Below are 27584 nucleotides of genomic sequence, written 5' to 3'. Positions count from 1 at the left end.
CAGAAAATCGAGCCTCTTACAATTCGGGGGTTTTTAGGGTGTTCACAAAGTTGTGCATCCATCACCACTATTTAAGTTCTCTGGCTCAGTTTTAATCTGTTTCTCCTTCCTCTCCACCATGTGGTTCTAAGGAGGTCTGTTACTCATAACACCCCACACGTCAACCAGAAGATGGCACAGGACCCAGCGGAGGCTGCTTTCCTCTCCAGCACTTTCCATCGGAAACCAAGGAAAGGCCTTCCCTGGTGGTTGGGAAAGCTGTGAGGAATGGGCGTGGGGGCGGCAGTGCCCAGATCGTTTGCCCTGTGGAAGCAGCTGGTCCATAGCAGATGAGAATAAATCTGACACACGCAGAAACAGAGGGAGGGAACACTGGCTCTGGTTGTCCCCGAGCCCGGCCACACCACTGCACTTCCCCCCGTTTGCGTATATAAGTGAGTCAATGAGTCTCTCTAGGGCCTGAACTAATTCCGGTGGTTTTCTATAACTTGAAACCTAAGGTGTTTCTTGGAACAATCCAATCCTTGTCCGGCTCCCACATTCCCTCAACACATATTTATTAAGTGCTTACTGTGTGTGCAGGGCACTGGCCTTGGAGTATACAGTCTAGTGGGGCCATGGCAATGAGAGGGGAACGTCAGAGCAAAGCATGTCACCCAATGTCAGTGGGCCGGAGGCGCTTTCACAGAAAATAACTTCTAAGCTAAGACCTGAACTTGGAGGGGAGATTGTATCAGAAGAGAAGTACACAGGACGCTAAAGAGAACCAGAGGAGGTTCCCATTGGCAGGAAAGGTAACGGAAGCTACATGAAGGATGAGACACTGGAACCAGGCCTTAGAGCAAGGAGACAAGATGCAGACACTGAAAGAAAGGCCATCAGAGCATCTCAGTGGAGGAGAAAATGAGCAAAGGCCAGATATAGACATAGAGAGAAGTTAGCTGGAACCTGGGGTGCATGGAGGGAAGAGGTGGGAATCAGGCTGCAAAGGCAGGTTTGGAGCACATGGCAGGCCACACCCCCGAAGCGTAGGCTTAGGAGAGCAACCTGCTTGGCTCCGAGCTGTGAGAGGCAGCACGCCAGAGCCTGAAAAGCTGGGGGTCAGAGAAACCAATCTGGCGCCTATTGCAATAGTCCAAGGAACAAGCCGTCTGACCCAGCACGGTGGCGTGGGAAATAGATAAGAACTATGGTGTGTGGGTGCCTCTGAAGAGGTAGAAATCAGATGTAACGCTGTGATTAGAAGTAGAGAAGAAAGAGGAACTAAACGTGGTGGTGGTGGTGGTGGTGGTGGTGGTGGTGATGGCAGCCAGCGTCCACTGGCTCAGAACTGGGCCAAGCACTTTGTAGGCATTATCTCATCTGACCATCACCAGCCTATGAGGTACGTCCTCTTATTACCCCCATTTTAGAGCTGAGGCAACTAAGGAACACAGAGATGAAGCGATTTGTGCAAACAGAACCTGAATGATACTTTTTAAAAAAATAAGGAAGTCAGGCAAAAGAGACTTGGGAAGGAGAGTGAGGCCATTTTTGCACAGACTGAGAGTAAGTTGCCTATCTGGGTGAAGCTGAGTTGTGAACTTCGGTTTAAATGTGTCACTGCCACAGGGCAAAGGCCATACTTATATTTTCTTCATGCATACACAACAAAATAGAAATCCCAAACTTTCTTAAATCAGGATAGATTATCTTGACGGCTCCCCCCATCCACCATGCCTGTCACTCTGTGACAAAAGGAAATTAGATTCATCTGATAAGCTTTGTTTTTCACCAAGCTATGTGGGATGATTACCCAGTACCCTGTGGTCTTCTAGGTGTTTGCAAATTGATTTTTTTGATTATTTGTTCCAGTGATTTTCCAAGTATTCAGTGTTTTTCCAAGTTCTTCAGTTTTACAATTTTGGTGAGTTAAAACCCGTATTTACCTTCTCTTTCCTATATTAATATGAAGTTTTCAGGTTGCAATTATTTAGGATATTTTTGGCATGAAGCATATGTCCTTGAGGGAACATACATACAAATATATATGAGTATAAATATTTATGTGGATGGGCATAAAGTGATATTCATGCAGCATCCCTCAGAATTGATAACTGTATGCAGATATGGAAACATAGTAAGAATATATGGCTATTTCAAATATCCCAAAAAATTAAGATTATCATTTTCTAGAGCTGTTTATATGCTGCATTAAAAAAAAAAAAACTCAAACAGAAATATTGTTTTGTGTTCATGTACGTTTCCTGTGAACACTGACCAAAAGCAAGATACAACAGAATTTTTTAAAATTCATCTTCTCTCTACACTTCTCTGAAGCCAGGATTTGGGGGGAGTGGTATCTGTCCAGCACACCATGCAGAGATTCCATTTTTTGTGTGGAAGTCCATTGCCAGGAAACCAGAGGAATAAAACCCCAGATCCAATGCATCATGGGTGAAATGAGGGGCTCAATTAAATGACTGTTAAGGGCTTTTGCAGCTCAGTCTATGAATCTAAAGACCGATTATAAGGATGATTAATGAGAATTATGACAAAATTTTATAAAAATGAGGAACTGCAAAAATACCAAATGTAACTCAAGCAACCATGTCCCCACAAAGTGAACCTTTTCCTTCTATTAAGTACCTATGTTTAGAAGCATCTACTGCGCTCTGAGCATCTTAAGTATCACAGGCATCCAAAGCTTTTGCCTAAAATCTGTTTTATGAAAATGAATGATTAATAGGATGAATAGATTTGACAGCCTTCATTTTAATGAAACTCACTTGCTCTATGAAAGCAAAAGCAAGTTTTAAAACAAACAACAACAACAGCAGACAAGCACAGTCCTCACCACGAGCCTGTCCGTCAGCTACCCTCCCTCCCCATTTAGGCCCAGGAGCCTTTCCGACTCCCTTAGTCCTTGCTGCCTCTCTAAACCCTAAATAAACCCTAAATAGGCCTTTTATTAAACTCTCTGCTAAGAATGTGTCACCAGTTTCCTACTAGGCCCCTGGTTAGTACAGACATAATATTACCTAGTAACAAAATAAGGATTAAACTGAAAAGAGTATGTAAAGCATGTAGCCTGGTTCATGTTACATACTCAATAAATAAATATTACCTCTTATTGTTGGGCTTTCTTTTTGCCCCTCAATTCTGTCCTACTTGATTCGATAAATACAGATTACCAGCTGATGATGGATTTCTCCTCCAAGCTCTTTATGAGGAATTTGGAATCTGCATATAGTTAGCTTCGTGTTTTTCTCATGAAGGATGACATTTGTTTTTGTGTCCCTCAAAATCCCAAAGGACTGTAAAGAGAGAGCAAATGTCAAACAACGTCCCATGGTCACCACGTCTTTTTCACAGTCACTTCTCGGGTGGATGGCAGTCTGGGAACAACTGGGGGACTTGCAGAGCTCAACACCAGTGGGAAAGCAGCTGCTTTCTACATGCCCCGTGGGTTTTGCAAACACAAGGACTTGGAGGTGAGCGAGGTCAGGACGCCGGCAGCGGCCGCCCGCACAGCTGGAAACTGTCTCGTCACATCAATACCAAGACTTCTAATTCTCGTTGGGTATATCACGCATTCTTGGCGTTTTTTAAACAGGATGTGTCAAATAAATATGTTAGGGTGTGAGAAGAAAGTTGCTTTTTGTCATTGGCTCATCCCTCAATATTTGTAATAACCTAATTTTCGCTTTTCCTCTCCCCACCCCCAACAACTGTTTCAGCAAACTCTTGTCACCGCAAACACAGTAATAATAGATTGACAATCTTGCCGTCCTCAAAGGAAGGGCTCGGGCAACTGAAGGCCCGGAAAGTCCTAAAATGGGTCTTGTCTTTCTCCTTCCAAGAAGAGCACATTTCGTCCTCTGCTCCATATCGCAATGCAAGGGAAAACTACGGCCGGAAAACCAACTGAACACGCATGTTAGCACGGGACGGGGTGGCTCCCCGCTTTTTTTAAATTTGGGATTTGACGCCGTCCTTCCGAAGCGAACCTCAGCGTAGTCACCGCCACTCGGTTCGCCGCCTGCGGCCCGGAGCTCCCGTAGGTTGCACCCTCCCACTCGCTCGACCCCGATTGCCTTCAGCCTCTACCTCCCCAGGCTGCTCAGAAATGGGGTTGTAGTGTTTTCTTTCTAAAAAGACCCACCTTTCCCTTGTTAAGGAAACCTTAATTTTTCTAAAAGGTTGGCGTTCCCACACCGGGAGTCGAACCCGGGCCGCCTGGGTGAAAACCAGGAATCCTAACCGCTAGACCATGTGGGAGACGACGACAGTCAGCCCCAGCTGAGACAAATTGAGTCTTTCTCACCGGCTTCCGCCCGCTGCGCCCCGCCCCGCCCCGCCCCGCCCCGCCCCGCCCGCCGCGGCTGACTCGCGCCTGCGCCTGCGCGGAAGCCTGCGGCGGTTTAACCCCTTCCTGCCCGCGCTCTAGCCTTTCGCTTTTGCAGCGGGCCGGGGACTCTCTCTCCCTCTTTCTCTCTCTATCCTCGCGTCTTTTGGGATCCCATCCAGTCTCCTGATTCTAGATTCCACGTATACACCGACGCAGACTCTCGATAGGATGAGTCATTATTCAGAATTCCTCACCCGAAAGCCTGCAGCGTGCAGAACGACTGGGGTTTGGATTTTAGACTCAGTGCTAAGAAACCAGAGCTGCGTGAAGTCGTAAAACCGCCAGCGCCAAGGCCAACACGGAGTTGGCGCTCCTGTCCCCGCCGCGGGCTGACCGGCGCGTCCCAGCAGCGGGTTCCCGGGCCTCTGCCCAGCCCCACGCCCCGCGAGCCCACGTGAGCCCCGCGCGGGGCGAGACGCCCCGGACCCGCGTCCCCGGACCGACTGTGCCACCAATTCCCACGGTGTCCACAGCGCCCGGGGGCCTGTCCTCTCCGCTGGACACAGGCCCCGTCCCGTCCCCCTAAAGACGATCTTTGCAGAACAGGAGCCAGGGCGCATTCCAGGCGCTGCGGGCTCTGCGGCAACAGGCGACGCCGGTCTGCAGACGTAGCTTTGCAGCCGGACCCAGTAAGTCCCTCACTGCGAGCAGCCGCGACCGATGGCCGCTCCTGGTGGCTCCGAACCCGTTCTCGGGGACAGGCAGCATTTCCCTGCGAGCAGGGCCTGCGGTAGCAACGCACCGTTTGGAATAGGAAAGGACACGCGAAGAGCCCGTTATTCCGACAGCCCGCGTGGGAGAGCTGTGCTTCCGGGGTCCGGGTTGGCGCTCACGCTACACACAAGTTTTTATTAGCGGCGGGCACTTTGGAGCCCATTTAAAAACTGATTCTGGTGTCTCCCTACTCACTCCTCACCTGCAAAGGGACTTGGAAGGTCCTCGCTTTGCCCCTAACTGGGGCTCCCTAAGGCTTCAGTTGTGACCCGCCTCCGCAAGAGGGGAGGGGTGAAGAGACCCGAAATAGAAGAATCTAGTCTATTCTTGCATTTATTATCGCCGGTGAGGCTCCCTGACGGAGTGGACATAACCCAACATCACTGAAACAATGACGCTCTGAAGAAAAGCTAGACCCTGTGGACTATAAACCTGCTGTGTGTATTACACGGGTTCCAACAGGTTTGCTCGTCTCATCCTCATGGTAGACCTGTGAGGTGTAAGACAGTATACCTGTCGTAGCCGCATCTTTGGTGCTGCTTCCTGGACCACTGTTGCCTCTTTGAGGTTTTATTTGTTTGTTTTTTAATCAGTGAGACAGATGCCTTCCTTTGGGCAACATCTGTTTTGGACACTAAACTCTCCAAAACAAACCTCATCAACTGCACCTGTGGTTCTCAGTTTGGGGGCTGAGATTTCACATGTACCTTGCAGCTTTGTATTTCCACTTAATGGTATATATATATATATCTCATTAAGTATCTTAACAGTTTTAAAGATAAAAGTTCTCAGTGTAGCCCATTCGTTGGACAGGCACCCTCCTTCGGATGTTGCCAAAATGCAGTTTTGCTTTTGTCTCTTATTATCCCCAAACTGAAAGGGGTTGACTTTTCCTCTTGCCACCGGATGAAAACTTGAGCTCATTCTACATGGTTCTCCACCAGCCTGGCTCGGGCATGACTTCACTAGGGGCCGTGGTGAGGAGGCTCCGGTTCCCACTGGCTCACAGCTGCGGGCTTCTCTTCCCACTCTGTTCAGTGATACCACATTAGCAGCCTGAGATGGCCATGCTGGAGCATTTACATGGAACAGGCAAATTCTCCAGGGCAGGGCTTTTACCTGGGAGAGCTGATGTGCCCGGTTAAAAAATAGTGATGTGCTGGTTAAATATTTACCAGCACCACGTGGCCAGAGGCCACTGTCCAGGAAAGAGATTGTAATCCACTTCTCACGTCTTCTCATTTTCTCCTTTCGGGGCTCCAAGGCCCTCCAAGACTGGAGTGTGGGGTAGGCAAGAGAAAGGGGGACCAAAAGTTCCTACTGGACTGGTACTGTGAAAAGTCCTGCTTTCTGGGCCTGCACGTGTTTTGGAGCTGACTCTCTTCCTCATTGGTTCTCTGTGGGTTCACCAGAGTCTCCCCTGCCTGGGCTCCTTGAACACTGTTCTCCCAGGGCAGGTGTCACACCAGTGGTACCAGAACCACCAGTGGCTCTGTTTAACTGCAGGTTGTCTCAGTTTAATTGCAGATTCTGCAAATGAGAACTTCAGGGAGCAGGGCCTGGGAGTCTGAATGTTAACAAACACTTCTTCCCCTCCCCCCAAACGATTCAGATGCTACTAGAGTTTGAGAAACACTGAACTATAAGTTCCCTTCGATCTCTAAAAGACCATGATCCCTGAAGCACCATTTCTATCATTTCTCCTTCCTGCTCAAAAACCTGGAAAAAAAATGGCTTCTGCTTGCCTGAGTAACATCTAAACTCCTTGGCCAAGCCTTCCAGGCTTTCCATGACCCAGCCCTCACATAACCTGCTAACATTATCCTCCCGTGCCCCGCTTCAGAGAACACATGCCAAGTCACCCCACTTGCTCTGTCCCGCTGTCCCTTGTACTTTCCTGCTCTGATCCCTGTTTCTCTCCATACGGCCCTCCCCGCTCTTCTTTCCATGTCTGATCCCAACTCCAAGGCCAGCTCAGGGTCTTCCTGGTCACAAGTCAGTCCTGTTTCATCTGCATCCCAAAGCACAGGCCTTTGAAAAATGCGATGGAGGCCTATGCCTTGCCAACCCTATTATTTAAGTTATTTAATAAGAAAGTCCACGAGTGAAAATCGGATTCCATAATCCCCCTGAGAACCCAGTCCTGTACTCAATCCTTCTGTCAAGTAGTCCTTCCTTTTGTCTAACTTAAATACTTCCTGCTGTACTTGTGTGGAAGTTGTCCCCATTTTAACCACTAGCATGAACAAAATGTTCCTAGGAGGAGGAAAAAAACCACAAATGTTTGAAGTTTAGCCAGAGCAGTAAGTGAGCTGCTTTTCTTTGTTCCATGCACACACAAAAAAGCTTCCTGGTTGACACAAGAACAGCTATTCCTGTCCCCATGCACCTACGGCTGACTCTCACCGGGCAGCTCTCCCATTTCATCCACCATGTGATATTGGAGAAAAGCCCCAAACATGTACTTGTCTGGCATCTACCTTAGTCAAAGTGGTGGGTGCGATTCAGGTCCCTGCCTGTCAGTCATTTAAGGAGTGAGGATGGTTTCCATCTCTGTGGGCCCAGGAGTCACCCTTTATAAGGGCATGCCCCAATTAAACTTCACTCTCCCAAGGAGAGCTCTGGCCAGCGCAGAGCCAGCCTATGGCACAAAGCTAAGCTCGAAGCTCTTTTGGTAACAGCACCTGCCCCAGCTGGGGTGAGTTAATCTTCAAGGTCTAACATGGGGTTGTTTCTAAAACTGGAACTAAGCTCAGGAGGCCACTGGGATGAGAACTTCCTCAGGGCTTGTTTATATAACCCTGCCCTTCACCTCTACCCCAAATCTAGCAACTCCTACTCGTCCTATGACTCAGGGCAAATACCCCTGAACTCCCCAAACTGGGTTAGGTGCTGGTTCCGTGGGCCCACCCCATCAGTCACTGGGCCAGACAAATTTCTCGGCTTCCCTCTCCATGAGAGACTGTCAGCTCCTAATGGGATAGTCTGGGTCTCACTCTGTTGTACCCCAAATTTGAGTACAGTGCTTCGTCCACATAATCACTTACTGAATGAATCCATCTCCTAAAATAGCTTCGTTTCTTTGGGGACCCTTCTACCAAAGTTACTTTTTCCCTCAAATCAGCAAGTAGCAAGAAGAAAATATCCCTCGGCCAGGTAAAAATATCTCCACAGTGTAGTATCTTTCCTGACACAGCAGCAAGCACTCATGTTTGAATGGTTGCTTACTTGATTCATTCATTCATTCAGTAGTCAGTCAGTCAGTCAATCCCAGAGGAATAGTCTTGGTTTCCACTGACAAAGCAACTAACAGAGAATCTCAGTGGACCGTCATTTTAATATCTGAGCAATTGCAACAGAGAACAAGGAACCACACTGCCTCCTAATATTCTCCCCACCTCGCAGACCCTCTTTCCCCCCACATCCTCCCTTCATCTGCTCTGACCACACAGGACAGGGAAAGCTCTGGAAGCCCATCCCCATTGTCACCCCTATGTGTTTGCTCCTCCCAGGACTGAGCCCTGGGCCAGAGACGGGCTTCTCTGATTTTTCTGGAGGACACACTCCGGAGCTGTATGAGTTCAGGTATTCCAAGAACTCGCATCTAGAAAATGTGTCCAGCATTGAAGTTTCCTTTTCCACGTGGCAGTTGCTCAAATATTGAAATCACGGCCCTCTGGGACCCACGATTAGTTTGCTTTGCCACTTAAGTGCTAAGTGGAAATCTGGAAATCAAGGTGGACCTTGTGTGGGAGGTTAAAACTATTTCTGATTCATTTCTGGACTTCCCACCAGTAGTTCTGAGTTGAGTGAATTTCTAAACTCATTTTATTCTTTCCCTGTGAGATAACCTGTCTCAATGATCATCAGTAGATTCCTAGCCATCAATATGTTCACAGTCTTTCAGGGGTTATGTCAAGTTCAGAGTTGATCATGACACCCAGTATATATCTCACAGTGCTTGATATAAAAATAATAGCAATCACATATAAGATCCACTATGTGCCGGACAATTGTGAACACTATACATTAACAATTTAATTCTCACAATGACCTGATGAGATAGGTACTAATATTCCCATTTTACAAATCAGAAAGCTGAAACACAGGAAGGTTAAGTAACTTGCTAAAGTCTTACAACTTATTCATAGTAGAAGCAGGACTCAAACCCAGGCATTTTGTCTCCAGAATTGGAACTCAACATCAAACCAGCTCTACTACTATACATATTGCATAAAATAGGGCACTATATTACGTTACCATCATTGACAATAACAATGAGAATGACTGCAGCAACAATGACAACATACAGTCTGAGCCTGATGGCATCTTCAGGGGAGAGAGAAGATGTTATAGACTCTTCTTAAACCGATGAAAATGAACATTTCATGATTTAAAACATCACAATGCTGACACTGGCACAGAGAAGACACCCCTAGTCCCTATTTCCTCATCATCAACAGATTTTCAGAAATATTACCTCCTTCATGATTGTCCAAAAGTACATAAATGTTTTCCCTCTCTCTACCCAGTCTAGGGTTAGAAATCTTGTAACTTGCTGGGAGATCCCAGGTGGCAGAGTAGATAAACACTGTGCCTGCTTCCTTCCGTGAACACACTAAAATTACAACTAAATTATAGAACAACCAACCTGGAGAACCATCTGAAGTCTGGCTGACCAGAAGTTTTATAACTAAGGATATAAAAAAGCAGCCACATCGAGACTGGTAGGAGGGGCCGAAACGCTAACCGGGCTGGCCCCACACCTGCGTGAGAACAGGGAGAGGTATCTCAGCTGCAGAGGCTCCCCCTGCAGGAGTGAGAGACCCCAGCTCCTCACCAAGCAACCCCAGCCTGGAGTACTGGTGCCAGGAAGAGGAGCCCCCACACTGACTGAAAAACAGTGGGGATTCCAACTATTCAGGTAGGACAGAAAGCCGTGAGAAACCCAGATATCCTCTTAAACAGCCCGCACACAGACTCACTCGCTCGCAGGCACTCACCTTGGGCTCCAGCGAAGGGATGGTGACTCGGGGGGCCTTGGAGACATATGGGGGACAGACTGAGGAGTGGTGCTTCAGAGGGACGACTGGAGGACAGTTGGCATTTTTCCTAGCGAGGGGTCCTCTTCCCAGGCAGCCAGCAGGCAGGCACCATCTTTTTGGTGTTAAGCCCGCCCCCTACACTTACGGCTATGGCCAAATCTGAATCTAATTGGCCTGGTGAGCTCCAAAGCTCCACCCTCGTCGAGTCCAGCGCAACACGGGCAGTGAGGGTGCGAGAAGGGGCGGTTTGGATTGTTTTTAAGAAAGAAACAAACAGAGACTTAATGCAGTTAAATCTCTCCAAAGGCCAGGGGTCTCTCAGTCTCAGAGGACTGGAGCCCAGAATAAGGCCCACTGGGGTTTTTTATTGAATAGGTATACAAAAACAAGAGAAAGCAACATTGTTTCTTACACGGTCTCTGAAACTCACACATCATAACAGAAAAGTATTTATCTCAATCACCCTTTGTCAGTCAACAGCTGAAGCACAAGGTCCCACAATGTCTTAATTAAGGTATGTACCTTTTCAGGGTCAAGTCTCTTATTTTGTAACAGTTCCGTTGAGCTAAGTGGAGAGAACTGATTTTTATTGTTTTTGTAACTTCTCTCACAAACAGGTGCCAGGGAAAAGGCAGAGCTGGCAACAGCTTTTCCCAGGCAGGGGGAAGGGGAGGTGTGGGGACAGAGCCCCAGAAAGTAGTTTACAGGCTCTCGGCCTCACGTGGAAGGGTGCTAGCTTGGGTGGTGAATGGCTGTCGGCTGTGGCTGATTGGCCGTCGGCTGTGGCCGGTTAGCTAATTGGCCGCTGGTATAACTGCTGCGGCTACAAAGGATTGCCGAGCAGAGCCGAGCAGAGCCGAGGAGAGCGGAAGAGGAGAGCCGAGAGAGAGGAACAGAGGAGAGAGTGGAGGAGAGTCATCGGTCGGTTGGTTGGCGGAAAGGCAGACGGCAGGTCACGCGTCCAGTGGGCCCAGCCTCCAGTGAGACCATAGTGGTATGACTCCCCTACCTATGGCTCCGTGGGTGTTCCTTTTCGGCCTCACCATATCCTGCATTCTTGTGTGGGGAGCAGGAGCAGAGACCCCGCAGGCCACCCCGCCTGAAAGATGGCGCGGCGAGAAGGCCTCCGCGCATGACAAATGGCGCAGTGAGCAGGGTCTCCCACACGACAGGAGGCAAGGCCCCTTCCCATATTTTTCTAAGGCAGCTCATTGGGGGTCCCCAGTCGGTTCCGCCTGGCTGAGGTTGTATCTCCCATGAGATATCTTACCCGTCTTTGGCTGCAAACCATCTTTTGGGGACCAGGCAGAGAGACATAAGGTGTAAACATAAGGATGGAACAAGGTCCCAGAAAGGCACAGTCTCACAGACTCTTCTTTCCTTAAGGAAAGACACGGGGGGACAGTTGGCCAGGCTGTTGTGTGACTACACACCCTGCTGACTCAGCTGGGACCCCACCCCACCAAATTCATGCACTGCCAGATGCACTTTCTTCACCTGCAGTCAGCCCTGCCCACCTGCATTGCACTCTTTCTTGGCAAACTATTGAAGTCCATGGGCCCCAGGCAGGCGGCAACTGGCTTCAGTGTGCTCTGAGAATTTTGCTGAGTTGCTTCAGGCTCAGCACTGGCATCAAAACAGAGTCTACATTAACCTGGTGACTATAATTCTTCCCACTCTAGTGACTCCAAGACTCTGCCTCACCCAACTTGTGTACCACACGAGGCTTTATCAGGGGCTGAACCTTAAGGGAGCTGACAGGTGGCAGCAGGCCCTGGGGTGTCCTGGCTCCTTGCAGAGCTACCCCAGGCCCAGTACTGGTGGCAGACATCCTCAGTTCACAGCGTGGCCTCTCCAACATGCCTCCAGGTTTAGCACAGGCAGCAAACAACCGCAGATCACTTTATAGCTCCTACCAGTAGTCCCAGCTGCTAACAGGCAGTGGGTGACCTGGGCCTGCACCGGAGCCCCTCCCAAAAGTCCCCAAACCAACATACTTGCAGGTTGGCGTCAGATCATAGCTGAGCACCACCTACTTAGTCCCACAAGTGGCACACCCAAAGGGTGGTCACAACAGGCACCAGAGCCCACTGGAGCAAATCCAACGCAGTGGGGTAAACCCCCTGCACAGCCGCCCATAAGCTGTGGGCATGGCCAAACCCCACAGCCAACAGCCTGAGGGCCAATGCCACCCATTGACGATCAAGCTCAACTATGACAGGAGAGCAAACACAACCCACACAAGAGACACTCCTGGAGCACCTGGAACAGGTGACAAAGGAGACTGTACCAGGGTTCCCACAGGGCACCTACTACATAAGGCCATCCGGCCAAGACTGAGGCATGTAGCAGATCTACCTAATACACAGAAACAAACAGAGAGGCAGCCAAAATGAGGAAACAAAGAAATACATCCCAAACGAAAGAATAGAAGAACACTCCAAAAAAAGAACTAAACAAAATGAAGGCAAGCAACCTATCAGAGACAGAGTTCAAAACAATGGTTATAAGGATGCTCAAGGACTTAGTGAGAATTTCAACAGAGAGATAGCAAGCATAAAAAATGACATAGAAACTGTAAAAAATAACCAGTCAGAAGTGAAGAATACAATAACTGAAATGAAGAATGCACTAGAGGGAATCACCAGCAGACTAGATGAAGCAGAGGATCAAATCAGCAATTTGGAAGAGAAGGTAGCAGAAAACACCCAATTGGAACAGCATAAAGGAAAAAAGAATCCACAAGAATGAGGAGAGTTTAAGAGGCCTCTGAGACAATGTCAAGCGTAACACCAGTTGCATCATAGGGGTGCCAGAAGGAGAAGAGAGAGCAAGGGATTGCAAACCTATTTGAAGAAATATTGACTGAAAGATTTCCTAAGCTGAAGAAAATAGACATGCAAGTCGAGGAAGCGCAGACAGTCCCAAACAAAATGAACCCAAACAGGTCCACACCAAGACACATTAGAATTAAAATGGCAAAAGTTAAAGACAGAAAATCCTAAAAGCAGCAGAGAAAGGCAACTACGTAGTAACTTATAAGGGAGCTCCCATAAGACTCTCAGCTGATTTTTCAACAGAAACTCTGCAGGCCAGAAAGGATTGGCACAAAATTTTCCACATGATGAAAAGCAAGGAACTACAACCAAGATTACTCTACTCAGCAAGGCTATCATTTAGAATTGAAGGACAGATAAAGAGCTTCCCAGACAAGAAAAGCTAAAGGAGTTCATTGCCACCAAACCAGTATTACAAAGAATGTTAGCGGGACTTCTTTAACATGGAAAAAAAAATCAAAATTATGAATAATAAAATGGTAATAGCTACATATCTATCAACAATTACTTTCAATGTAAATGGATTATTTAATCAAAAGACATAGGAAGGCTGAATGGATAAGAAAACAAAACCCTTACATATATGTTACCTACAAAAGACTCACTTCATATTGAAAGACACATACAGACTGAAAGCAAAAGGGATGGAAAAAGATACTTCATGAAAATGGGAAAAAAAAGCTGGGTTTGCAATACTTATACCAGACAAAATAGACCTTAAAACAAAGGCTGTAAGAAGAGACAAAGAAGGACCCAGTAAATTTCTTCAGAATTTATCTGAAGAAACCCAAAATGTTACTTTGAGGGTACCTGTGCATCTATATGTTCTTTGCAACATTTTTTAAAGTGGCCAAGATGCAGAGGCAGCCTGGGTGTCCATCAATGGAAAATGGGTAAAGAGGAGGTGGTACATATGAAGTCAGACAATTAAGTTTGTGAACTTGTTGCAACGATGTTGTAACCTTTTTTGATATCAGAGGGATTATTCATTATGAATTTGTACCAACTGGACAATTAACCAAGTTTACTGTTTGGAAGTGCTGAAAAGGCTACATGAAAAAGTTAGACAATTCATGGCTCTTGCCAACAATTCATGGCTCTTGCGTCACGGCAATGCACCAACTCACACGGCACTGTCTGTGAGGGAGTTTTTAGCCAGTAAACAAATAACTGTATTGGAACACCCTTCCTACTCACCTGATCTGGCCCCCAATGACTTCTCTCTTTACCCGAAGATAAAGGAAATATTGAAAGGAAGACATTTTGATGACATTCAGGACATCAAGGGTAATATGACGACAGCTCTGATGGACATTTCAGAAAGAGTTCCAAAATTGCTTTGGAAGGTGAACTAGGCAATGGCGTCAGTACAAGCTTCCCAAGGGGAGTACTTCGAAGGTGACAGTAGTGATATTCAGCAATGAGGTACGTAGCATTTTTTCTAGGATGAGTTTGCGAACTTAATTGTCCAACCTCATATATACAATGGAATATTGCTCAGCTATGGAAGGGAATGGGTTCTTGCCATCTGCGGCAGCATGGATGGACCTGGAGGGTACTGTGTTGAATGGAGTATGTCAGACAGAGAAAGACAGATGCAATGTGACTTTGCTTATATAGAGAATCTAAAGAACAAAATAAACAAACTAAAAACAGAAACAAATTCATAGAAACAAAAAACATTTTGATGGTTGCCAGGTGGGAAGGTAGGCTGGGGGGGTGTGGGTGAAAAAAGGGGAAGAGATTGAGAAGCACAAATTGTTTTTTACAAGTTAGTTATGGGGATGTGGAGTATACCGTGTTTCCCCAAAAATAAGACCTAACCGGAAAATAAGCCCTAGCATGATTTTTCAGGACGACATCCCCTGAACGTAAATCCTAATGCATCTTTTGGAGCAAAAATTAATATAAGACCCAGTCTTATTTTCGGGGAAACACGGTAGTATAAGGAATATAGTCGATAATACTGTAATAACTATGTGTGGTGTCAGATGGGTACTAGATTTGTTAGGGTGATAGATGGGAGGGGGTTGGGGACTAGGGTAAAAAAGTTGAAGGGATTAAGAGGTACAAATTTGTTACAAAATAGTCATGGGGATGTAAAGCATAGGGAATACAGTCAATACTATGGTAATAACTATGTATAGTGCCAGGTGGGTTCTAGACTAGTCAGGGGGGTGACTTCTTAAATTACATAAATGTCTAACTACTGTGCTATACACCTGAAATTAATATAAAATAATATTGAATGTCAACTGCAATTGAAAATTTAAAAAAGGGGGGGGTGGAAATTGAAGGGAAATACATGGTCCAGATTTCCAGGTATAAAACAAATAAGTCATGGGGACGTAATGTACAGCATGGGGAATATAGTCAATAATATTGATAGCGTGATACTATGTCAGACGGTTGCTGGACTTATCACGGTGATCACTTTTTTAGGTATATAACTATTGTGTACCTCTGAAACTAATATGAAATTGTATGTGAGCTATATTATTAATAAAAATCTTTAAAAAAAATTTTTTAATCTCGTAACTTACCCCCTAACCTCTGCTCAGAAAGGTCTTCATTGCTGTTGACTGCTTGATTAACTGATTGGTGCAATCAACAAACCAGGCGTGAAGATTCCTAAGGCCCCTGCGCTTCCAAAGTTACAACCCACTGGACATCACATGGGTGACTCATGAGCATCTCAGAGTTAACGTGTTTGAAACTGAGGTCTTGAGACCCCACCACCCTCAGTTCCCCAAACCACATCCTTCTGGAGTCTCCATTTCCATTCATAGCGGCTCCATCCTCCCAGTTGCTTCAGTCAAAAGCCCTGGAATCAATGGTGATTCCAATTCTCTCTCTCAGTCTACATCCCATCCCTTGGGAAATCCTATTGACTACCATGAAAGTATATCCAGAATTTAGTCACTTCTCCCGACTCCTCTGGCCCAAGTCACCACCACCTCTCACCTGAATCACTGAAGTCGTCTCACTCCTGCTTCTGCCTACAAGCCCCCTCCCCCCCCCCCTGCCTATTCTCAGCACTGCAGCTGCAGGAATTTTAAAGACAAAGCAGATCATGTCACTTCTCTCTTTAAAACCCTCCAATGGCTTTCCATCTTACTCAGAATAAAAGTCAAATCCTGACTATGATCTACAAAGCTCTACATGACAACCAACCATTCCAATGAATTATTCCAAACCACCAGACACTGTAGCACATGACCACACAACACTTCATCGTAGCAGCAGCAGTGGTCACCACGCCCTCCTGCTCAGACACCAGCATGAACTGCCCAGCATCTCCCCCTGAGGGGTCTGAGTCCAGCTCCACAGGGCCCTGCTCCGAGCTTGTACGTTTCACACAATCCCAGCCCCTTTCCATGGTCCCCCAGCCTTAGGGGGTGATCGCTGTTTCCTATAATTCTTACCTCTGTGACACCTCAGTACCTCGTCTTTTCTCTTCCCTAATTCCTGGCTAACAATCCTTTATTTGAATTTCTCTGTTAAAATACACGTGTGGTTTCCGTCTCCTGATGGGACTCTTTGGCTGATATAAGTCCAGTTCTGAATGTCTACCTACCCTGCTTGCTGCTTTGTTTGTGTACTGTGACACCATTCATTGCCGTTCATTCAACTACCACATGCCAAGCACAGTGCTTGTGGCTGGAACACGAGGAAACACAAAATGATCAGTTTTTGTACTGTTAAGTCCCAGAGCTTACAGTGTAGTGGAAAGAGACAAATGAAATTATCACACAAGTAAATATAAAACTGCAAGTGTGGCAATGCTGAGAAGACAGGTACATGGTGCTGAGTGTGTAAAAGGACCTGACCTACATAGGGAAGTCAGGAAAGGCTTTCCCGAGGTGATGACTGAGCAGAGGTCCAAGTTTAAGCAGGTAATAACAAGACATTCGGGAAAAGGGAAGAGCTTTCTAGGCTTGGAGAAGAGCAAAGGCCGCTTGGCAGGAGCCAGCAGGGCAAGGAGCCACGGCTGGGGCGCAGGAAGGTCACGTGACCTGCCCAACATCACGGTACAACCAGGGTCCAAGGTGGGCATTTGAGCTCAGATCTACAGCCCTCTGCTATGTTCACACTACCAAGCCACCCTAGCCAGCAACCACGGTCTCCTTTCCACTCAAAGCTTTCCATAGGGACAGAGATGGCAGTGAATGCTCACTCCAAAGGAGGAAAATCACAAAGTAGAATGTGAAAAAGGACAACGGCTTTGAGGCACAGAAACTGTCATGGAATTGTTCGTGGTTTCTTTGTTGAGTGTGCTCAGTCTGGGTCTGTGGAGTCCTGGGGATGGCCTGCTACTCAGTGTGGCCCTCGGGCTGGCAGCAACAGCACCTCCTGGGAATAACCTGCAGATTCTCAGGCCCCACCCAAGACGTCTGAGTGAGAAACTCGGGAGGTGGGGCTGGTGACCTGTATTTTAACAAGCGCGAGGTGCAGGGCTTCTCCTGCACACACCATGTCTGCAGTAGTGGTACCCAAACGGTCTGACCATCCTAACCACCAGGGGAACTTGTTAAGCTATTCCTGGGCTACACCCGTGTCTACTAAAATCAGAATCTCAGGGACGGAGCCTCTATTCAGGCGATCAGCCTGGTTTGGGAGCCACTGTTCTCCATCAAAGCAACAGTGTCTGCCAGAGAGCAATTCATTTTCAAATGCCATTTTTTCTTGCCAGGTAATTAATAAGTACCACAGGCTCTACAAGCCAGACTCAGTACATAATTTGATGGATATCATCGATCTTCTCAGCTCTTCAATTTTAAAACAGTATCTTTCACAGGTTTCTTATTTTGATGTTTTTTTATCAATATCTTCTTGTCTCAGTCTCGTATCATCATATCCGCCAAGAACTATACAAGATCTCATAAGTGCTTATCAAAGTCAAACCTTGTTATTTTAGTTGCGGTCTAAATATCTGTTCTTGAAAATATCCCCAAGTTTCAAAATATCAAAAAGAAAAGCACCCAGCCTTGTAATACAAACATGCATCTAATTCAAACCTTTTTCTTTTTCCTGCTTTTGCAAGGAAATATATTTTCTATCACAGTGATTCAGCATTGTTTTAAACATACAAATAAATATGGGAGGAATTAAGATAATATTATGTCTAAAAACAAAAAAACAGGAAATACTTCCAGAGCTAAAAGAATGGATATTATCCTAAGTTCATCTTCAAACAACAGCATTTTCAAGAATTTTTCCATCTTAGAATTTTTCTATATCCTGGGATTTATGCAGCTCATCTGCAAATAATATTGATTGGTCTACTGTAGGTAAGCAAGGCCATATGACTTCCCTCAAAGGCTACAGTCCCAGTGAGAAGGGACAAAACAGTGGTTGCTGTAACAGAAAAAAAAAGACCCCAATTATTGGTTATCTTCAGACAGTTTAGCAGTGAGAGCCAGCAATCTTTGATTGTGTAAAATCAGAATTTGTGAGGTGGCTGCTGTCATCACTCCAATAAACAAGGAAGCAATTTCAGTAATTGTAAGAAAATAGAATGCATAGGAAGGAAGAGAGCCTCGATTATGTAACTCTGCCTTGGAAGATACTAAAAAGAAACCACTAACTGTAAAGTTGCATAATGACAATGGATTGTTTCCTATTAATGTTACCATTATCTTCAAAGAAAAAAAAAGAGAAACCCTTCTATGGAGAACAAAACCAAGAAGACGGTATCAAGAAAGTAAACCATTTTTCCTGCAAAAATAAAGGGATTAGAGAAAGTCTAAGGTATTCTTCTGTAATTCAACAGAAAAGGGAATTAAAAAAAAAGGTAAAAAGATCCCTATCTTATACCATGCAAAATAGATTTAATACCAAAATAGATTACAAAAATATTAGAATACATATAAATGACGTGTGATACAAAAATATGGTGAATGTTTAAGTGAAAAAAAAAATTATTACAGTAAAAAACACATTGCCATTAATTCCCCTCAAAATACTCCCTCGCTTTTATCCCATTGTTTTTGCCACTTTCTGAAGTAATTCTGAAAGTCCTTTTTCGCCAGTGTCTTTAGTTGCGCTGTTGTGGCTGCCTCAATGTCTTAAATTGATTCAAAACATTTACCTTTCATGGTCATTTTGACTTTGGGGAAGAGCCAGAAGTCACATGGTGCCAGATCTGGTGAATAAGGCGGGTGAGGACACACCATAATGTTTCTATTTGACTGAAATTGCCGTACCAGAAGCAATGTGTGACACGGAGACTTTCCATTATGATCACCAAATACAGTGAAAGCTGCTGCCAAGTGCCATCCAACGGAAAGGCAGGGATCTCCAATACGGGCAGCGGTGCGTCGAACCTTAGTCACAGTGTGTGACAAGTTTCAGCTTGTTTGGTGCAGTCAGTTGGGTGTGAGCTACGGTTCAGAGAAGGTGTGTTTTAAAATGTGCCGCAAATCATCCTCCATCATGACAAGGCTCTGTATCACACATCGCTCCTGGTGTTCGGCAATTTCTGTCAAATAAAAACATTAGTGTGTCCTCATCCAGCTTATTCACTGGATCTGGCACCGTGCAACTTCTGGCTCTTCCCCAAAGTCAGAATGACCATGAAAGGTAAATGTTTTGAATCAATTCAGGACATCGAGGCAGCCACAACAGCGCAACTAAAGACACTCAGGAAAGAGGACTTCCAGAACTGCTTCAGGAAGTGGCATGAACAACGGGATAAGTGTGTTCGAAGCAAGGGGGAGTATTTTGAGGGGGATTAATGGCCGTGTGTCTTTTACTGTAATAATCTTTTTTTAAATTTAAACATTCACCATATTGTTTAATCACATCTGGTATGGATGGCAGAAAGCCCCAAAGCCATCAAAGAAAAATTAATAGATCCAACTTCCCCAAAAGTTAAAACACTAGCCAGAGATTGAATATTTAACAAAAGATTGAGATCTGTAACAAAGCATTTGTACAAATCAAAAAGTTAAAGACAAGCAACCAACAGGAAAATAAATAGAACAATTCACAGAATATAATGGCCAAAACAAAAAAAAGAAAAGAAAAATGCTCAGCCTCACTAGTGTCAGGTAAAGGCAAAAAAAAAAAGAGATGTCATTTGTTCACCTGACAAGAGGAGTAACAAAATTACTGCATTTGCTGTTTTCAGATGTTCTCCTCTCTCAGCAATGTCATCTAACTATAACCTATGTTACGAATGGAAGGTCCCACACTGGGGACCCCTCCACTACTGCTCTGGACTGGACCAGCTCATGGGATTTGGGGGGATTCCAAGGAAAGGCACACCTGCCCAACCAGTGCCATGCAGGGTACGGAGAATGAAGCCTGGGCACCATGTCCTCAGTCTTACTTCTCAGGCACCTGAAAGGTAATTCCCAACCAAACTCAGAGGAAACGCCTTTTTTTCTTTTTTTTAACTTTAAGTCTTGTACACTGGTACCTTTCATGCATGAGCAATACCAGTAAAAAGATTTGTAATACACTGGTAAGAGCGTGGGTGAAAAGAAATTCTCATGTTCTTGTCCAAGAATAATTTTCAAAAAGTTGGAAACATAACATAGTTTGTAAGCACAGGTCAAAAGATTTATTTAACTTATTGCCAAAGGATCACGAAAGATGACAAAAGAAGGTACCAGAAAAGAATGCTGGAGTAAGATTACACAGTCAGGTGTTAACGTGGTCAGTGTCCTACAAGGCTAAACAACTGTAACCTCCCTTCTCCTAGAGAAAGGCAACATGTCACTCCACCAACTAAAAATCGTTTGCAGCTTATCAACATCATACAAGCTAACATCTGGCTTTACAGAGTCCGGGCTCTAATCCATTGCAAACAGAAAAGTGTCAGTTAACCATTAGGTAGGTTTGTTTGACAATGTTCCAGCACAGTGGGTTCCCGAACATTTTCATCTCAAGACTCCTTTACACTCTTAAAAAATGAGAATTTCCAAGTTTTTGTTTATGTGAGTTATATCTAGTAATGCAGCATTAGAAATTAAAACAAAACTTAAACAGTAATTCACTTAAAAACAATAAATTCATTTACATATTAACATAGGTAACATTTTTTAAGAACTCTTTATTTTGTAATAACAAAAAATTTTAGTGAGCTCAGTGGCATTGTTTTAAAGTTTTGTAAATCACTGGGATTTCAAAATAATTTACTGATGACAATAATTAGAGAGGTTACAGAGACTATAGCAGGGATAACCAAAGACAGCTAGTAAGAGTATTGAGAACAACCTGAATTCATCTCCAAAAACTCACATATGTGTCTTCAACTAACACCTTGGAAAATTCTAGAAAGCACACTTCCCATTAGCTGCCATACTAATGACAGCATCACACCATGTAGCCTTTGGAAAACTCTACTGTACATCCATAAAAGAAATAGGAATAAAAAAGGCAAATAATATCTTAGAATTATGAAAATAGTTTCAATTTCACAGACCCCATGAAAGGGTCTTAGATACTCCTAGAGGTCCCTGGACCACACTGAGAATCACTGCTCTAGTGTGACATTGAAAGGGTATGCAGTAATACACTTTCCTTAAGTTTCAATATGTTTTCTTAAAAACATTTTTAATAAGAATGTAATCTGATACAGCCTTTTAAAGGGCATTTGATCTTTGAACCTAAGACTCTTTTCTACAGAAACAGTCATAGGTACACACATACACAGACACACAGAGTGTGTATCACTATAAATTCAGCAGTGTTCACTGAAGTGTTATTACCATTAGAGAAAAACTGGAAACAAATTTCCCCATAGGGGAATGATTTAAAAAGTAAAAGCGTATACATACATACAGGTGGGCATACACACGTATGTACATACACATGCACAAATACTCATGACATATTGTCAAGTCAAAACATCTGCAAAGCAATATCTATGATTCTATTTAAAAACAAAATTCGTATGAGCATATTTAGATACTTGTAAGTACTCGTATACGTATTTTAAAAGTCTGGAAATACATGCTGAACTATTAACAGTGGTGTCTCTGGAGAACATGACGAGAAGGGAACAGAGCAAAACAAACGTCACTTTTTAATTTTATATACCACTGGATTATTTGAATTCTTACAATGAGCATATTACTTTTGCCAACAAAAAAAGAAAAAGAAAAGAAAAACAAGGTAACAAAAGAGACATAGGAACCAAATGCAAGGTGGTATCCTGGACTGAATCATCAAAAAGGACGTTTGTAAAAAAAACTGGTGAAATCCAAATAAAGCCTGTCATTTAGGTTTACAAATTAAATAAAAACATTAAAAAAAGAATCAGAAAAACATATAGACACGAATTGCGAATACCTGGCCCAGGAAATGGTGGCATGACCCACCAGTAACCAGAAGTGAAGACTGCCAAGCACTGGGATTTGAAAACCCACACACCACCTTCGGAAGGTCCTGGAAACATGAGTTTTTCCCGGGTGTGTACAAAGTCCAAGTGGCCTGGGAACAGAAGGCCAACAGGAGACGTCTGTGGCGCCCTTGATGAGAAGACTCAGACAGTGTTGCAAACAGAAGCCTTAACTGGTGTGTCACATATGCACTGCCCTGAGGGGACAACCTATGGCAACAGCTGCAATGCACGGAATTTCAACTTGGGGTTTCTCCGGACATTCTGAATGTCTGTCTTGGTTACTCCATTCATTCAGTTACTGCTTTTGTCCTCTCCCCGTGGTGCGGAAGAAATGACGCGTCCCGTGTGCCACGCCCCAGAGGCCTGCGGTTATGCCAACAGGACACTGGTCTGGAGAAAGCCTGCCCTCGGAAGCGCCTGCTTCCACCGCAGTGATCCCTCGGTCCACTTGTGCCTCAGGCAAATAGTTGCCGGACAAAGGGCGGGAAGAGGGCAACTTCACATAGTGATTCAGAGTGGGCTGTGGGGGTTAGAAGCCTTCGTGGGAAAAGCTGCCCCGCGCTCCACCCACGGGCTTCCTGTCCCTCCCGAGAACGTGCTGACCACCTAGCAGTGGCGAGCCCCACCATTCCCACGGAAACGAAAATGCACTGTCCATTTCTATTTTTAATGGGGGAAAAAAGATGCTAATAATAGTAAATATAAAAAAGGGTTGAGCTTTTAAATATGTCCAAAAGAGTTTTCCAATATGGCACTTTTGATATACAAAACAATGCGCAAAATGAAATACACAGAATGATCTTAACTGTTACCTTATCAAGTTATAGAAACTTAATGTGTCTGATTGGATAGTTGATGACCTTAAGGGATTATTAATTTTTAAAGATATGGTGTTTTCAAAAAAGTCCTTATCTTTTAGACATGTGTACTGACATATATGGGGATAAAATAATATGACTGGGCATTTGCTTCAAAATAATCTGAAGTGGTTGGGGCAGGGTGGGGAGGAATGGGAGAGGGATGGAGGGTAGAGAGCTGTATGAGGTAAAGACTGGCCATGGATTGATAAAAGTCTTGAAGCAGCATGATGGCTGGGGAGGGGGTGTTATTACATTACTCTCCAGACTTTTGCGTGTGTTTGAAATATCCCAAAATAAAATGTTTTAAAGAGCCATAAAAAGGAGAAAAAAATGTAAACAAAGATGCTTACTTAAAAAACTAAAGAATATCAATGGTTTGGTGGTTGCCAGAGGGTAAGGGGGGTGGGGGGTGGAAGATGAGGGTAAGGGGGATCGAATATATGGTGATGGAAGGAGAACTGACTCTGGGTGGTGAACACACAATGGGATCTATAGATGATGTAATACAGAATTGTACACCTGAAATCTATGTAATTTTACTAACAATTGTCACCCCAATAAATTTAATAAAAAAATAAAAAGTTAAAAAAGAAAAAAAAAATATGAGGTCTGACAATTAAGTTCACGAACTCATCCTAGAACAAGTGCTACTCATCTCATTGCTGAATGTCACTACGGTCACCTTCGCAGTACTCCCCTTGGGAAGCTATGCACTGACACCAGTGCCTAGTCAACCCTTCAAAGTAATTGTGGAACTCTTTTTCTGGAATGGCCATCAGAGCTGTCGTCGTAGTACCCTTGATGTCCTGAATGTCATCAAAATGTCTTCCTTTCAATATTTCCTTTACCTTCGGGTAAAGAAAGAAGTCACTGGGGGCCAGATCAGGTGAGTAGGGAGTGTGTTCCAATAGTTATTTGTTTACTGGCTAAAAACTCCCTCACAGACAGTGCCATGTGAGCTGGTGCATTGTTGTGATGCAAGAGCCATGAATTGTTGGTGAAAAGTTCAGGTCGTCTAACTTTTTCACGCAGCCTTTTCAGCACTTCCAAACAGTAAACTTGGTTAACTGTTTGTCCAGTTAGTACAAATCCATAATGAATAATCCCTCTGATATCAAAAAAGGTTAGCAACATTGGTAAACAAGTTTGTGAACCTAACTGTCAAACCTCATATAATGAAGAGATTCAGGTAAGAGTCCAGATTAAAACAGTCGACTCTCTCTCCTGTGCTCCAAATCCCTTAAAATGATGTATTTTAAAAGAATGGAAGAATGACAAGAATGAAGGTAAGGATAAAGGGTGATGTTAGAACACCAGTGGTTTTGACAAACTCCTCTTAAGTTCCTCAAAGTGGTTCTCAAAACGTGGTCCTTCACACAGACCTCAGAAATCATCTGGAAACTTGTTAGAAACAAATTCTCAGGCCACACCCCAACCTCCTTTGCGGCTGGGGTCCTGCAGTAGGTGGTAGCAAGCCGTCCAGGTGATTCTGACGCCCACTGAAGTGTAAGAACCACTGTGAAGCTGATGGAAGATTGTGAAGCTTGACTGACAAGAAACAAAAAAGTCTCAGCCCAAACCAGGCCCGGAGGCAACAGTCAGAAACGTAAAAGCAATTCCAGGGACACTCTCAGCCCAGAGTCAACAAGTGACAGAAAGCCGAGGCCTCCAGCTGCGATTGGCCAGTCCTAACCTTGCCCACCTCCGAAATCCAGTGATTGGTGGGAGTGGGGGATCGTTTTGCACAGGGGAGAGAGAAGAGTTCCATCCTCAGAATAAAGCCCTTTGAGACACCATCCAAAATTAACAACAAAAAAGAATGTAGACCAGGGATTGTACCGTGTTTCCCCGAAAATAAAACCTAGCCAAACCATCAGCTCTAATGGGTCTTTTGGAGCAAAAGTTAATGTAAGACCTGGTCTTATTTTAATATAAGAGTGGGTCTTATAATGTAATGTAATGTAATGTAATGTAATGTAATGTAATGTAATATAATATAATATAATATAATATAATACCGGGTCTTACATTAATTTTTGCTCCAAAAGATGCACTAGAGCTGATGGTCTGGCTAGGTCTTATTTTCGGGGAAACACGGTACTCATTTTGGGGAAACTTGTGGACACTGTTCAGAATCATGTTTTTAAAGGCATAAAATAAAATACATAGGATTACAAGGAACCCAGCTATGTTGGAATACAGTTATTAAAGCATTAAACAAAATAATTTAACAGTAAAAAACCCAAAAGAATAAAGCCCTTTGTATTTTGGCGAAGAGATGGAGTGAGGATGGGAAGGGAGCCTAGCTCTTGAGCCCCCGCCACCCCCACCCATCTGTGTATTCTAACAGGTCTGGTGGACAAGCCCCTTTTTCTCAAAGTAAACGTCTCCTGGAGAAAAGAAGGCTTTATAAATGTGGGAAAAATCCACACCAACTACCAATACATTAATAGTGAACCTCTTTCGTATGTAAGAGCCATCCTTTGAGGACAACAAATAGTGGTAAAGATAATTAGTAAACTGAACAAACAGAAGAACTGGCTATCAATGGGAAAAACAGAAATAAGTCAAGGAGTAGAAAACAATGTGAAAATTCTAACTGGTATCCTCAGAAATGTAAGGGTACTACAACTATGAAAAAACGCAATTAGGACAAGAAAGCAGTCTTGAATATTTAAAACAAATCACTAAACTGAAAGAACGTTGTATTCAAGAATAGGCAAAGCACCGTTCCTCCCCTTAAAACTCATAGAATATTTACAAATATTGACCATATATTCCGTCAAGTAGAAACCATACAGGCTACATTCAGTAATTCCTGGGTTAAATATAAAGGCAACTGAATCTGAAATTACCCACTAGAGAGAAGTAACAGCCACCCCAACTAAAGGCTGTCAGACATAGCCTAGGCCGTGCTTCCATTGTTAGAAAACAAGAAAGACTGAAAAGTAAAGCTTCGCACAATACACCTTAAAGCAGTGACTGTTGACATCCCCGGAGATACAGTGGTCCGAGCAAGTAGCCTAGGAGTCTGAATTCATTTCTGCATTCAAGGCCTTTGGAAGCTGCCTGCTCACCAGTGACACAACTGCAGACTAAGCCACAGTTCAGAATCTCCACTCGGTCTATAGCACTGGTTACTTCATCCTGAAGAAACAAACTGGGTTAGGCATCAGCCACATCTTGGAACCATATAAAAATTAAACTGAGTTCCTCGAAGTCAGGCGAGGCCTCATTCGTTTTTCTGTCTTTAATTCATGCACAGTAGTGGCACATAAGCAAGCACTCATCAGTATAATGTAAACTGAGCTAAGGTACTGGACAGGTAATTTCCCAGAAGACGGGCTCCCTGGAGCAACAGAGGGACTCAGAATAAAAAGGTCTGTCTGGCGGTTACGAGATTGGGAAAGGCTGACCCGAACACGAGCTTCGTCTCAGGTCTGTGAGACCACAGTGCCCAGTGCCAAGTGCTGCAGGGCTCAGGACAGGGCCTGGCAGGCAGGGAGACGACGGCTGAGAGCTGCTGGCCGCTTTCTTGCCTTCCTCCTTGCAGGCCAGGTCGATGCGCTTCGATCATCACAATGCCAGATACCATTAATGTTTCAACTACAACGGCAGACCACTTTTTGAAAACTAGCCTCTTTTAGCTGTCTGTCAAAAGGGGAGAGTTCTAGCTCTGGCTAGCACAGGAGATGAGAACATAAGATCAAAATCTCTGGTTTTATAGGAAATAAAAAGATCTCAGTCGCTTTTATTTAAAACATTTAAAAAGGGCTCAATTACGACCTTCATAGGATGAATGTTAATTAAACCTTATAACTGAGGTAACTGTTTCATAAACTGCTGTTTCTGCTATAAAAAATTAGTTGAATCAAGTACTGTACCTTACATACTTTTTCACAGGGAAATAAAAAAGGTCCAATTCTGAACCATACCAAAAAGAAACACTTTAATTGAATCTAAACATACACAAAGGCCATATCAATATTAATATGAAATTAAATTAATATAAATGTTCAATATTTGAGCCACTTAAGTAGTATCAATAGGTGAATTTCAAAGTGTGCTTTGAAATAAACAGAAAATTTAAATTTCAAGACCTTCTAATTATATTAATTTAACTTGGTTTATTTTTAAACTATTTCCTCCTCCTACAGTTAAAGAATGATTCTTCCTCTCTTGCATTAAAAACAAAATAATTATTTCTCTCCCTAACCTACAACTTAGCTCAGCTGAACTAAATATTTTTAAAACTTCTTTCTTTACTACTAAACCACTATCTTCAGTTCTTAACTGACCCAAGATCCGACTTCCTCACATGACAGCAATACACACAAATAAATAAAAAGTAGAATTCTGTCAGCAAATATTACATACAATCCCAAC

The 27584-nt window shown here is 44.2% G+C and overlaps 1 non-coding gene across 1 annotated transcript; it reads right to left on the bottom strand.

Annotated features, from left to right (window-relative positions):
* Window positions 1-4188: 4188 nt before the first annotated feature.
* TRNAE-UUC (transfer RNA glutamic acid (anticodon UUC)) lies at window positions 4189-4260 on the bottom strand. Its single transcript has one exon. It is a non-coding gene; the product is annotated as a tRNA-Glu (tRNA).
* Between the last annotated feature and the right edge of the window lie 23324 nt (window positions 4261-27584).

This window comes from Rhinolophus sinicus, linkage group LG04, assembly GCF_036562045.2.
Source record: "Rhinolophus sinicus isolate RSC01 linkage group LG04, ASM3656204v1, whole genome shotgun sequence".
Classification (NCBI taxonomy): Eukaryota; Metazoa; Chordata; class Mammalia; order Chiroptera; family Rhinolophidae; genus Rhinolophus; species Rhinolophus sinicus.
The sequence above is the reverse complement of the archived record's forward strand: the minus strand, read 5'-3'. Positions and strand labels throughout refer to the sequence as shown.